The 14,175-nt window shown below is 47.7% G+C and overlaps 1 pseudogene; it reads left to right on the top strand.

Annotated features, from left to right (window-relative positions):
- Positions 1-12,118: 12,118 nt before the first annotated feature.
- Positions 12,119-13,961, top strand: LOC146174645 (uncharacterized; annotated as a pseudogene).
- Positions 13,962-14,175: the final 214 nt, after the last annotated feature.

The raw sequence follows: 14,175 nt of genomic DNA, 5'->3' as shown, positions 1-14,175 counted from the left end.
AGTTTGTTACCCTCAGCGACCATCGGTTATCCTCTCTTCGCACTACATGTCCTGCCCATGTCCATTTCTTCTTCTTAATTTCTGCTAGAATGCCGGTAACTTGAGTTATTTCTCGGACCCACTCTGCACGCTTTCTATCTCTTAATGTTACCCCTACCTTTTTTCGTTCCATAGCCCTGGGTTGTCCTCAACTTAAGTAGAACTCTCTTGGTTAGCCTCCACGTTTCAGCCCCATAGGTGAGTACAGGCAAGATGCAACTGTTGTATACTTTCCTCTTGAGCGATACCGGTAAGCTGCTAGTCATAATCTGCGAGTGCTTGCCAAATGCGCTCCATCCCATTCTTATTCTTATTATTTCCTTTTCGTGGTCCGGATCTGCGGTTACTACCTGTCCTAAGTAGACATATTTGCCTACTACTTCCAGTATTTCGCTACATAATGTAAACTGCTGTTCCTTCCCGAGGCTGTTGACCATTACCTGAGTCTTCTGCATATTGATTTTCAAGCCTGCCTTTCTACTTTTCCTGTCTAGGTCATCAATCATTATTTGCAGTTCATCCCCCGAGTTGCTTAGCAAGGCAATGGCATCAGCAAATCGCAGATTACTGAGGTATTCTCTATCTACCCTTATCCCTAACTGCTCCCATTCCAAGTCTCTGAATACTTCCTCTAAACAAGCTGTGAATAGTACTAGGGGAGATTGTGTCTCCTTGCCTAACACCTTTCCTTATGGGAATTTTGTTACTTTCTTCATGCAGAACTATGGTAGCTGTGCAGCCACTACATATATCTTCCAGCACTTTCCAGTATGGCTCGTCTACCCCCTGATTTCGCAATGCCTGGATCACCGCCAAGGTTTCAACTGAGTCAAATGCTTTTTCGTAATCAATGAATGTTATGTATAAGGGCTGGTTATATTCCGAGCATTTTTCTATCACCTGATTGATGGTATGGATATGATCGATAGTAGAGTACCGTTTCCGAAACCCTGCTTGATCCTTTCCTTGATTGCAGTCTAAGGTTGGCCTGATTCTATTAGCGATTACCTAAGTGATACCTCGCCTTGCAGTGGGTATAGTCAGGCTAATGATGATGATCAGCCAATTCCGAACTCGTCTGGTCGTCGCAGCCTCACAGATCTTGGTAATCACTCTATTCAGTAAAACCAATCATCTGACCAGACGACGTACGTATATACCTAAAGCATCACTTGATGCCACATTAGCACTCGATGGCGTTATCTAAAATTTAATCTGAGTTCTTAAAACAATGGGTAGGGATTTCGTGTGCATATACTTACGAATACAATTTCAACTATCACGCCTAAAACAATCGAGCAGCATCGTCATTTGGTAAACCTTCCGAAAAACATTACAATACGATCTTGAAAAAGCTCTGGTGAAAACAATCTAACAATGCCGCGACTCACCTATACGCATATTTACACGAATATTTTCCTTGCAGGTGACTTAAAATGAATAGGCGGTTTACGCATGTGGCTTCTGTCGCTTCAAGTCCGATTTCCTCTGCAACAAAGGCTAAAGGCCAAGGTAACTTATTCAACATATTGAAATTACACTTCAAACATGAACGCGTTATTAGGACTTGCTCTTAAGCGCAATTCTTAATAAACGACCCCGAATGATGCGATTCTTTCTTTTCATCACCGCCATTAGAGCAAACATGCTCGTTATTTGGTGTTCGATACGCAGTATCTGGCTGCGTGGTCACTTTTGCTGTGCCTAAGCAATTTCATTGAATTTGAATTCATAGCTTAGCTCATTATTTTTGTTTTGTTTTTGTCTTTGAGGACAACGGGAAAGTATCGCAATTATTGGTAATTTTCATTCTATGCAGTAATGGGTTGCCCTGAAACTTTCCACAGTTAAACCTAAGGGTGCTCAGAATAGCTTGGACTACCTAAAATGCTTCTTTAGTACGTAAAATAATTCCTCATCTCATTGCTCATTGTTATATAATCTCAATCCAAACCAGGGTTTTTCCTGATACTCATGTTTTTAGCCTAGAAAGAGGCAGGCCGTAATATAAAATCGGGAAAGGAAATAAGGTGACGCACTATACTAAGCCGAGAGAAGACTGATCCTTTGCGAGATATCTGGCACCTTCTATGCATCAGCTCAATTGTAATATAATTTACTGAGACCAATACCCTAATGCACTGATACGTGGCAGTACTCTTAGATAGCATAGAGCTTATTCGTCAGACATACAAGGTATTCGTCAGTCAAGACAGTCAACTGATGACTTTCCGATCGGCAGCAGTTCACCGTTAATAATAATTGCTCCTCCCTTCTCCTTGATGTCACATTAGCAGAACTGCAAGGAAGCGTCCATGGGTCATTACTCTTTTTAATTTATATTAATGACCTGCCAATAGACATCCCATCTTTTACTCACACATTTTCTGACGACTGCATTATTTATCATTCAACAAAAGGCACCGGATAACCCATTTCTGTCCAAATTGGAATCGATTGCAATTACGATTGGTGCAATGCATGGCAAATGAACCTGGGCATTTCCAAATGCAGCATATAGTTTCTTTTACCCGAAAGTCAAGAAATTCACACTTTCCTTGATACATTAACAATGACACTTTTGCTCGTTCTACACAGCACAAATACTTAGGTATTCACATTACACAAAATGATTTTTGGTCTGAACATATTTTTTTTACATTTTTATGTCCATGTTGTTTTTTTCATCTAAATTATTTTTTTATTATTTTTTATTACTTTGGGCGTTTAGCTCCTTTTCTTTTATCTTAAATTGGATTAAGCCTGGCAAAGCTTTGCTGGTCCGGGCTCCCTCTCTCTTTCTTTTACATTTTTTTTTCGTCATATTCTGAGAGGAATAATAAAAGGTAAAAGGTAAAGGCCACCCCATCATAAATACTTGACTGACAAGTTCGAAGCGATCCAGAACAAAGCTAGTCGTTTAATTTCGATACATTATTCTTACCAGAACAGTGTAATCCAACTAAAGTTTGAAAAAGTGTAAGCTAAGGAATGACCCTTCGAACCCGTTGCACCCGTTGGGCGTTGTCGCATGCCTTGGCAGCTTGCCCGAGTTCCATCCGGGAACTATTCAGGTGCTCCAAAAAGGAACCTCTCCCCCTTGCATGGTAGATGTTCTACCTTTGTCTCTGATGGCGCTCACCGCCTCTCTGTCTCAGCAAAGTGTTTCGTCAGACGTCTCTTTTTCTGTTCTCACAAAGACTATTATTCCTAACCTCACGCCGAACCAACGCCAAGAACTGCTGACATTGCTTCGACACCACCCAGCCATTTTTGATGCCACTTCCCCACCACTGAGACGGACTCGCACCATCGCATCATTACTGAACGTAACTCTATCGGTCGCCGACGACCTTATCGGGGTACCCTCTATGAACGAAAAGTAATTGAAGAAAATGTAAATGACATGCTCCGTCGCAATATTATTCGTCCCTCAACAAGCCATTAGTCCACCCCAGTAGTGCATGCTAGTTAAAAAAAGAGGAGGAGGACCAAACATTTATATTTGCAAAGGTATTTCGGAACCCCCTGGCCTCCTGGCTCCCCGCAGGACCCCACTGCACTCAAACTTTCATGTTCAATCTGTTCATGACGTCGGCAGCCCGGCGAACTGCGTTCTTTTGCTTCGCCGGGTCCTTGGAGCATATTGTGGTCTCCCAGTCTTCCCAAGTGCGGAGTAGCACCGATCCGCCGGGGTGAGGAGACGCCGGGTAGGTTAGTAGGATATGGGTCAGTATCGCTTTAGGGGCTTGGCAGAGGGGGCAGGTTGGCGGGATAGATTGATAGCGAGATAATAATGAGCGAGTGGGGAGGGTCCTCGTTTGCAATCTTCGCCAGAGATGCTGTTCCCTGGTGGTAAGGGAGGAGTGTGGTGGTGGGTATTGTTGCTTTTCGGCGCAGAAGTGTGCGGTGAGCTCAACGAAGGTGTGCATGCGCTCCTTCGAGAAATCCCCGAGTTCAGCCTTTGCCCGGTTTCTTGACCCTCGGGCTAAGGAGTCGGCGGCATCTTTGCCGGGATTTCTCGAGTGCGCAGGCATTAAGATGAGCTTAACGCGTCGGGGGTAGTGGAGGGTTTCTGTGGCTAGGAGACATTTGGCAGAGAGGTGTACCCTGCCTCTAGTATAATTTAAGATTGCGGTTTTGGAGTCGCTGATGATGAAGTTGGCACTAGTGTCTTTCAGGGCCATGGCGATGGCGGTCTCTTCAGCCTCTTCTGCTGCGGTGCCTGGTGGCAGTTCAAAACTAAGGGGGTCGAAGTATTTGGTTGGTACACTACAGCCGTAGCTCCCCTGTCGTCTACAGCTGCATCTACCCAGACCGAATCTGGGGCGTCCCCGTACCACTTGCGCAGTGCTTTCGCCCGTGCAGTCCTATGACCTTGATCCCGCAAAGGGTGCAAATTTCGAGGTAGCGATTGGATGTAGAGAGATTCTCTGATGTGAGATGGAAGCGTGCTTAGTTTTGGATCATTCGCAGGGATCCTGATGTTAAGTTTGTGCAATATTTGTCTACCTGTGAGTGTGGCCGCAAGGCGTATGTATTGGACTTGAAGGTGTGCTTCGCTTAATTCGCGTATTGTATTGTGCAACCCCAGGGCAGGCAGTTTCTCGTTTCTTGTGTTCCCTGACAGATTAACAGCCGTTCTGGTCGCTTGCCGAATCATGGCGTCTAGCTGTTGAGTTTCGCCTGCGGTAAGTCTAAGATAAGGGGTCGCATAGAGAATACGACTAACTGGGTGTCCTCGGAGAGTGTCAGTTTCTCGGAGTCCGTGCGCTTTGCCCGTGACTCGTCTTGTTAGTTGCGCGGTTGCGGCGAGGGTTTGTTCCAGTCTTTTTAGTGTCTCCTTGTTCTTCCCGTCGTTTTGCAGATACATACCAAGTATACGTAGCGTGTTCACACGAGGGACGCGTCTACCTTGGATTTGTAGCTCAATGTTCGTGTGGTATATCCCACCTTTCGGCAGCAGGATTAGGAGCTCCGATTTCTCTGGAGAATATTCGAGACCGATCGCTTGTGTGATAGTAGCTGTGGTGTCCGCTGTAATTTGTAGGGTAGTTTCGATTTGTCCGCCGGACCCGTGTTGTCCAGAGAGAAATGTCGTCAGCATATAGCGTGTGCTGAAGGTGGGGGATAACTTGTAATCTATAAGCAAGGGGAACAAGCGTTATATTAAAAAAGAAGGGAGATAGGACAGAGCCTTGTGGTGTTACTATGCTGGCCAGCATGTAGGGTTGTGTGTAGATGCTGTCGACGTGCAGCGTGGCTGTTCGGTTTTGTAAAAAGACCTTTACGTATCCGTGTACCTTGGTACCTACGTTAAGTTGAAAGGACGGCTCGGTACGATTTTGTGTTGATTACCGCGCACTCAACAAAATTACCCGCAAATATGTATACCCGATGCCGCGAACTGATGACGCCCTTGACTCTCTCCAAGGCGACGATTATTTCTCGACCTTGCACCTCCGCTCAGGTTATTGGGAAGTACCTATGCACGAGGACGACAAAGAAAAAACCGCTTTCGCAACTCCCGATGGCCTTTACTAATTTAATGCTATACCTTTCGGACGTCGTAACGCATCAGCGACATTTGAAAGAATGATCGATACTGTTATACCCGGCCTGAAATGGAGAACCTCTGTATGTTACTTGGACGACATCGTTATCTTTTCGTCAACTTTTATTGACCATCTGACGCGCCTGAATGAAGTCCTCACGTGTCTCGCTTCAGCGGGCCTTCAGCTCCACACCAAGAAGTGCCACCTTGCACAGAAGGAAATTAAAATATTGGGGCATCTATTCAGCCATGACGGCATTCGTCCAGACCCTGAAAAAATTATCGCGGTCATGAACTTTGCTCGTCCACAACGGACTACAGATTTACACAGTTACCTCGGCCTGGCGTCTTAATTCCGGCGTTTTATAAGGCATTTTGCAATCATTGCTGCTCCACTTTAGGAACTACTTAAAGCACACAGCCCTTTCGTGTGGACTGAACAGTGCGAAACTGCTTTTAATGATTTAAAGCACGCGCTCACATCAGATCCTGTTCTTGGCCACTTTAGTGACAGCGCTCCAGCGCTGCACACTGACGCCAGAGGTCACTCTCTTGGCGCTGTACTTCTGCAGCATGAGGCAACTTCACGCGAGAAAGTGATTGCCTTCGCCAGTCGAATCATGAGTACAGCTGAGAAAAACTACACAATTACAGAGCAGGATTGTCTTGCCGTCGTCTGGGCTGCCCAAATTTCGTCCTTACCTATACGGTCGGCATTTTACAGTAGTGACCAATCACCGATCACCGTGCTCTTTGCTGGTTGTCTTCGCTCAAATATTTGACTGGCCTACTTGGCCGTTGGATTCTACGCCTGCAAGAATACCATTTCGATGTCACTTATAAATCGGGCTGCCAACACCAAGACGCCGACGCTCTTTCTCGCTGTCCACTTTCGGAATCAACTTGCTGTTTTTCTTCCCAATGCATTTTCACGTGTGACCACAGCCGACCATCTCTTTGCCCGACGTATATCACAATGGTTTCATTTGACGACTCCGAGAACAAACACGCTCTTCGCTCACAGCAGTTAGCCCATACCTACTGCCGTCCCATCATCGACCTGCCCAATTCTAGGCTTTGCCGACAGCTTCGCAATTTCAAGCTCGAAGATGGCGTCCTACACCACTACGTCTATTGCCCTGATGGAACTCGCTGGATCCTAGTCGTGCAGCGTGTGCTTCACCCTCTTATACTGGCGGCTCTCCACGATGACGCTACTGCAGGTCACCTTGGTTTTGATAAAAAATACGACCGCGTGAAAAAAAACTATTCTTTTGGTCTGGCCTATCTTCCAGCATTGCCAAACACGTCGCCTCCTGCCCTCTCTGCCAACGTCGCAAACGGCCGCCTTCTTTTCCCACTGGCCTTCAACAACCCCTTCCCTGTCCTGCCACGCCATTCGACGAAGTCGGCATCGACTTATAAGATAACCTACCTCTCTCCGATGGGGGCAACCACTGGATTATAACAGCTGTCGACCACCTTACACGCTACGCTGAGACAGCACCTGTACCGACTGCTTCCGCTCACGAAGTAGCAAATATTGTTTTGCGATCATTTTTATTGTGTCATGGTGCTCCTCGGGTGCTCCTAAATGACCGCGGGACGGCCTTCTTATCGACAGTCGTTGCCGAAGTTCCTCACGCGTCATCCACCCTTCATAAGACAACCTCAAGCTACCATCCCCAGACAAACGGTCTGACTGAGCGATTTCACCGCAACTTATCGAATATGATATGCATGTACATCACACCAGACCATCGAAATTGGGACACTATTCTATCATTCGTCACATTCGCTTATAATACAGCAGTACTGCAGACAACCAGTTACTCTTCATTTTTCCTCGTTTATGGCCGTCCTCCCACTACAATTCTCGACACTTCCTTCTCTACGTACGACTACTCCACGTCACTACCTACCGAGTTCTTATCCCGTGTGGCCAGATGCCGTCATATTGCCCTCCTCAACACGGAAGCGTGCCAGGAAGACTGCAAGTGTCGCTACGATTCTACGCATCGCGTGGTCTCTTTTCGTCCTGGTGATGAAATACTGCTTTATACACCATTGCGCACCCCTCGCCTTAGTGACAAATTCCATCACCGCTTCCTTGGTCCCTACAACGTCATCAGCCAAACTTCCCCAGTGAACTACAAAGTAACAACTATTGATCCCCCAGCCAATCGACGCCACTGTGGAACTGAAATTGTTCATGATTCTCGCTTGAAACCGTTTCTGCGCTTTGGTGCATCGGTTAGTTAGGAGTGGCCAGGCTGGCCGCTTCCGACCCCCCGGGCAGATAGTGTCAGCCTTCTGTAGAACCTCGTTCATTTGTACATGCCATGATCTTCTTCTTTCATTTGTACATGCCATCGTCGTCGTCCCGCGGCGACGGCTCCGGCACGCGCCTGGGTTGGTCATCGGATTAAAACGCTAGACAAGGCATCGCTGGCCTTGCCGGCTCGACCTAGCCTTCTTTCACAATATAGTTGTTTTTTTCTCAGACGTTTTCGGAGCAGTTGAACCGTCTTCACGCCGTATTCCCTGCCATGCGTTCTGCTGCCTTGTCCCTTAAACCGGAGAAGTGGCACTTCTCTTTCGAGTTAGCTCCGATGGCATCCGCCCTGATTCTGACAAGACGACTGCGATGGCGGCGTTTCTGAAACCAACCTACAAGCGCTCGTGCGCCAGTTGTTCGGATTGTGTGCATAACACCGGCATTTTATTGGCCATAGAATCGCAGAGCCTTTAACTCGCCTCACCAAGGATGCCGTTGCTTTTGTCTGAGGCCACCAACAAACCAACAAGCTGCATTCGCCGACCTTCAAATGGCGTCTCCAGTGGTCACCGATCTTAGGCCACCTCGACAAGAACGCCACCACATAAGTCCACGCAGAGGCGAGCACTGTTGGACTTGGCGCCGTACTAGTACAGTGGCAGGAACGCGATGAATGTGTCATCGCCTAAGCCAGCGCGTGCTTTCTCGTGTCGTAAATAACCATTCGACAACGTAAAAAGGAATGTCTCGCTGTGGTGTGGACGCTGGCTAAATTTAGACCGTACTTTTAAGGACGACCGTTCAGAGTGTTCACTGACCACCACTCCCTGTCCTGGTTGGCGAACCTCAAGAACCCTTCTGGACGCCTTGCGCGATGGAGTTTGCGGCTCCAAGAGCTCGACGTTACTGTAGTCTGTCTAGCCAAACGCACACTTACGCAGACTGTCTACCGCGAGCACCACTGCCACTCGACATGGCTGACGCTGATGTGGACTTCGAGACCTTCCTCTGAGTAGTCACAACGTCGACCCTTGTTCAAATGCAGCGTGAAGACCTTGAGCTTTGTCCGCTCATTGCTTACCTTGAAAACAGCACGCGAATACCACCACGCCGTTACTCGCGAGCGCTGGCCTTTTTTCCGCTACGCAGCGAAGTCTTGCACAAAGGAACGTTCACAGCCTTTCAGCCCATCTATCTATTAGACGTTCTCTTCTTTGCTCTAAAATTTTGCCCGCCTGTCACGATGAATCTTCTGGACATCTTGGCCTCAGACGCCTTTGTGCAAGACAAATACGTCAAAAGTATTACTGGCCCAAACGTGTGGCCAAATTGAGACAATACGTGAAATCATGTCGTGATTGCGAGTGCCGTACAACCCCCTGTGAAGCCTGCCGGTCTGCTCCAACCTGTTCCTCTGCCAAAATTACCGCTTCATCAAGTCGGTCTCGACTTATCGGGGCTGTTTCCTGCCATCTCAGGGGCACAGACGGATTATTGACGCCACCAATTACATATCACGTTATTGCTAAACAAACGCATGTGGTGTCCCCTTCTTGTCTGTGTCCGTTTCCGTGTTGCGCCGCTGTTCAATTCCATCAGACACCAACTCGCCCCCCAGGCCGTTATTCTGAAGCCATCCAGCGTGATACTGCTGCCGAAATCGCTGTTTTTTGTTGAAACCTTTGTGCTTCGCCACGGCGCTCCAGCTGGTGTTATCACAGGCTACGGAGCCGCATTTAATGCACAGCTCGTGCAGGAAGTTATGCGGCTAAGTTGCACAGCCCACCGAAGCAGTACCGCCTATCACCCCCAGACGAACAGGCGGACGGAGCGCCTGAACAAAACCCTCACCGATATGCTTCATGTGTATCTAGCTGTCGACCACATGAGCTAAGTCGGGCCGCAAGCATTCCGACGCAGACTGCTTATCCCGCGCTCTCGTCGACACTCCCCCGAAGGACGATGACGACGTCTTTCTGGGACCAGTAAGCGATAGCAGTTTTGCACAGCAGTAGCGTTCAGATCCTCAGCTGAAAGACCTAGCCGATTATTTGGAAGGCAAGACCGCTTCCCTTCCTGCTGTATTTAGGCGTCAGTTATCGTCGTTCGCTTAAGCGATGACGTCCTCGTAAAGAAGAACTTCGCTCCCAACAAGACCGCGCAGCTTCTTGTCGTGCCTAAACGCCTGAGGCAGGAAATTCTTCATTTGTTACATGACGAGCCAACACCAGGGCATGTCGGGTTTGCGCGTACCTTGCATCGAATCTAGGAGAAGTACTACTAGCCACGACTGCCTGCCTACGTTGCCCATTATGTGAAAACGTGCCGTGAGTGCCAGCGACCCGATACTGCCCCCAACCACGCCCTTTCAACAAATTCGGATGGATGTCCTCTACCCCTTTCCATCTTCATCTGCGAGTAACAAGTTGATCATCATGGCCACCGACTACCTTACCCGCTACGGCGAAGCAAAAGTACTGTCCAATAGTACTGCGGCAGAAGTCGCTAAGTTTTTTGTCAAACAAATTCTTTTGCGACATGGCGCCCCCCGCAGTGCTCATCACGGACAGGGGAGCGGCATTTACGGCAGAGCTGACGCAAGCCATCCTGGAATACAGTCATACAAGCCATCGACGAACTATTTCGTACCATCCCCAGACAAATGGACTTACGAAGCGTCTCAACAAAACTATTGCGGACATGATTGCAATGTACGTCGACGCCGAACACAAGACATGGGACGACATTCTACCTTACGCCATCTTCGCTTATATTACCGCCGTCCAGGAGACAACCAGGTCGACCCCGTTCAGCCTTCAACATGCAACATGCAGAGGAAGCCCGACGACTCGCCCAAATGAGCATTAAAGGTCAGCAACAAACCGACGCCCGACGTTACAACTTACGACGACGCGATGCTGAGTACAGGCCGGGAGATCAAGTCTGGCTTTGGACGCCGATTCGCCGCCGCGGACTGAGCGAAAAGCTTTTACGCCGATACTTCGGCCCGTGCAAGGTGCTTCGCCGACTGGGACAATTGCACCGCGAGGTCTTTCCCGACGGCGCGGCAGCATCGCAGCGGCGCCGAGTGCATCCAGAAATTGTGCATGTTGTACGCCTTAAGCCATATTATGCGCGCTAGAGCCTATTCATATTTGCTTTGCAATGTTTATGTTAATTCATGTCTGTTTATTTTAAAACATCGAGGCGATGTTTTTTTAAGGGAGGATTAATGCCGCGAACTGTTGAAATCTTTATTTGTTCTTGTTCGACAGACGCTGGCATGTGGCCTTATCATTGTGATTCTGGCGCGCTTATCGAGTCTGTATTCCGTGTTTGTTCGTGCTCGTTGTCGCGATACGACGCGTTATCATTTCCTTTGTCGGGAAAGATGTTTCGAGACGTATTGCGAAGGTTCCAGCCGCTCGCGTTTGTTTCTACAATGTTCCAGGTCATGCTAGTACCATTTGCGGCTTTATCTAGACCTTTGCCTCGCCGTCTTTTAAATTCAGTGCTGACAAGTAAAACAGGCATTCTTTTTTCGACGACCACCTAGCACGTTTGTTGCCATCGCCGCCGCCGAATCGCTTAGTTTTTTTGGGGGGCGCAAGTCAGCCCAATAAAGAGTTTCTTCAGTGCACTCCCAGACTTCATTTGTGGCATCGATCTTGTCACCACCACGTGACAATATAACACCGCAGTGGAAGGAATCACCGGCTGCATGCCTTTTCACCTTCGGCATGAACGGGAACTGACTACAAAGATAGATGCTATGCTCCTCCCGGACGGTACACCTGCCTCCGTCTCCGACGCCGAAGAATACGCCCAGCTTGCGAAGAAGCCCGCCGACTGGCTAGGCTTCGTATTCGTCAAACACAAAGTCGTAATGCTCAGCGATACAACCTCCGTCACAGGGAAGTCAAATATCATTGCGGCGACCAGGTCTGGATTGGTTTGTGTTTGGTTTGTGGGGCTTAACGTCCCAAAGTGACTCGGACTATGAGAGATGCCGTAGTGGAGAACTTCGAAAATTTTGACCACCTGGGGTTCTTTAACGCGCACTGACATCGTACAGCACACGGGCGCTAGCTTTTCGCCTCCATCGAAAAGCGGCCGCCGAGCCCAGGATTCGATCCGGCATCCTTGGGAAGAGTAGTCAAACGCCCTAACCACTGCGCCGCCCCGGCGGGGTCGAAAAAGGTTGGTTATAGCTACTAGCCTACCGCGGCCGCGGCCATTGTTTTAAACGGCAGAGGTAGTGATTGTGGGATGTGTGGTTTACCCGTGTCAACTGTGTGGCACGTGCGATGGCTACGGCTGCAGCGGCTGCAGAATCGAGAGAAAGAGCACATCGGAGCACCTAGGAAACATTTGGTCTCATCAAATTACGGGAAGATCATCTTCATGACTTGAGGAGAGCGAAGCGCAACTCCAAGGTATACCAGTTGATAGTTGAAAAGCTACGCGAGGGTGGCATCAACAAATCTTTGCGAGAAACGAAGACAAAAATTGAGAACCTGGCAAACAAGTACAGGTAAGCGTATTTTGTTAAATATTGAAGCATGACTTCGTGCAAAGAGAAAACAGCTGTATCACGTGCACGTGTCATCGTTTTGTAAACATTGCCGCGGGTAGCTTATCAGATATGGCTTGCGTCTAATCATATAGTACGTGCGGTTTAACGTCAGGACGCTACACGCAGGCTCCGAGAGACGCCGTTGTGAAAAGCCTTGGATGATCATTTTATCACTTGCGCTTTAATATGCCCCGACGTCGCGCAGCACAGTTCGCTTGAAAACGCCGCCGTCACGGTATAAAGTACAGTAATTTAGTAATTTTTACTAGAGGATTACGAAATTCATTGTGCGATCCTGGATGGATGGGGCAGCTGACAAGTTTTCACGCAGCTGCACAGCCAGCTGCCGATGTCGGAAAGCCGTCAGCTTGTGGTCGAAGCTTCCGCTCCACTACGAGAAATAGCTTGTCGTATATTGTACGACGCATTCAGCGGTGCAAGCCGATTGAGTAGCACTGCACTAACTTTTAATTAGTTTTTCACCTTCAGTCGTCCTTATTAGCTGCGTGTCGCGCACTATATCATGCAGCCAACACAATTCATACTTGAGATACATTATTTATTGTTTCGGGGCCAAAGGACATTGCAGAGAGTTGTGTATGTGCTGAAAATGTATTAGCAAAGGGCTGTTTGATTTATTGCAGAGACATCAACAAAAAGAAGGGACAGGGCAAGGACAGATAACTTGGCCCTATTACTGGGATATACACAAATTTCTCAATACATTGCCTATGAATAACCAGAGAGAGATGGAAGAAAGCCAGTGCTACACTGTGGAGGAGGTAAGACGTGCACATTTTGGATGAATTTTGCTGCAGATATTCACTGGTAATAAAAAAAAATGACATTTTGGGAATGCTACAGTTTCCTTGTTCACATATCTGTGTGTCGTGTACAGTTATATTTGTTATATTATAAAATGTAAGATATGTAAGGTAGTACAAAATTTACTTACAGGAAAACCTTTGTCATACTTGCAGCACTGAGCAGTGATGAATAGGTTGCAGGTGCATGTCAGCACAATTTTCTAGTGTTATGTAATACTACATCTTGTCATTTTCAATAGCCTGTGGATTCATATATTTGCTTGCACTGAAGAATGCTTCAAAATGTTTCAAATATTATTAGTATCCCATTGCTTTCTAGCTCACCCACCAAATGGAGAATGTGTACAGCACCCAAGAAGATGATGCGGCACCCGCTAGCCTGTATGAGGACGCAGCCTGCACTGTAGAGAACGATGCGTGTGAAACATCAGAACAGTCTGCTACAGCAGCGGAACCAAACATCTGTCACCTGCCTCAACGGAGCCGCGAGAAAAGAGGGCAAGACGACCGCCGCAAGCAAACGCGCTAGCACAACTCATTCAGGAGCAGCAGCACCTGTGCCTACTAATAGAGAGAGGAATGAAGAAGACGCAGGAATTCCAAGACAAACAAATTCACCTGCAGGAGCAAGGTGCGCATCGTGAAGACCAATTTCTGTCATGCTTGAGGGAAGTATTACAAAAATAAATATTCCTTGCATACAATACCACTTCTGCCTTGTCTCTCAAGCAGCATGATTGCTCTTGAATTCAAGCTACTTTTCAAGTTTCCCGACTTCTCATTGTATTCCTTGACTAGCCTGTTTATTTATTTATTGTACCCTCAGGGCCAAAGGCATTACAGAGGAGAGTGGGTTAATTATGATACCTGATGGCACGGGCAGAGGCATATTATTTTATAT

This window comes from Amblyomma maculatum, chromosome 11 (genome assembly GCF_055883805.1).
Source record: "Amblyomma maculatum isolate TAMU_Amacu chromosome 11, ASM5588380v1, whole genome shotgun sequence".
In the NCBI taxonomy this organism is placed as follows: Eukaryota; Metazoa; Arthropoda; class Arachnida; order Ixodida; family Ixodidae; genus Amblyomma; species Amblyomma maculatum.
Note: the sequence above shows the minus strand (reverse complement) of the source record. Positions and strands in the feature narration are given on the sequence as shown.